The sequence below is a fragment of the Sceloporus undulatus genome, chromosome 4 (assembly GCF_019175285.1).
Source record: "Sceloporus undulatus isolate JIND9_A2432 ecotype Alabama chromosome 4, SceUnd_v1.1, whole genome shotgun sequence".
Lineage (NCBI taxonomy): Eukaryota > Metazoa > Chordata > Lepidosauria > Squamata > Phrynosomatidae > Sceloporus > Sceloporus undulatus.
This window is the reverse complement of record NC_056525.1, coordinates 137,436,253-137,436,910: the sequence shown is the minus strand read 5'-3', so window position 1 is coordinate 137,436,910 and position 658 is coordinate 137,436,253. Positions and strand designations below refer to the sequence as shown.

Here is a 658-nt window from a genome sequence, read left to right as displayed (position 1 = left end):
AGAGTGCCAGTCTGCTGCTTCTAAAAATAAACATATCTGTCAATGGGGATGCTTTGAGAGTTCCTGCATGGCAAAATGGGGTTGGACTGGATGGCCCTTGGAGGTCTCTTCCAACTCTAGGATTATCTATCTATCTATCTATCTATCTATCTATCTATCTATCTATCTATCTATCTATCTATCTCTATCTCTCTATCTCTGTATCTATCTCTCTATCTTAAAACAGAGCCAGCCGCGTTGTCTCCATCTCCTTCCCTCCCTTTTAATGTACTGTACTCTCTCTTCGTGCCTTCTTTCTTTTGGGGCCCTAATTGCGGCCTGCTCCCACTCGAGGCCTCCTGGCGGCGTACTAATGCCAGCCTGAGGGAGGGGGGAGCCTGGCTGCCTGGCTGGCTCCTCTTCCTTCTCCTCCTCCTCCTCCATCCCTGCCCAGGCGAGGAGAGGAGGGCCTCCCTGTCGCAAGGAAGGGGGGCCATTGGGACTGTCGCTCCTCCTCCTCCTCCTCCTCCTCCGCCGCCGCAGCCTGGCTCTGTCCTGGGCCTAGTCGCGGGAAGGACAGCCGCTGAGGTGAGAGGCGCCGGCGCTCAGGGCCCCATTTTGGCTCGCCCCGAGGCGGCCATAACCAGCCAGAGGCCTCCCCGAGGCGGAGAGGGCCCTC

General features: G+C 56.8%; 1 protein-coding gene across 1 annotated transcript in view; it reads left to right on the top strand.

The window, feature by feature from the left end:
• The first annotated feature begins 439 nt into the window (after positions 1-439).
• The window catches only part of FAM193A (family with sequence similarity 193 member A), a 49,368-nt gene continuing 49,149 nt past the window's right edge, over positions 440-658 (top strand). Inside the window, exon 1 of the mRNA XM_042463471.1 lies at positions 440-567. The gene's annotated coding sequence lies outside the window, so the exon portion shown is untranslated. The remainder of the gene's footprint in view (positions 568-658) is intronic.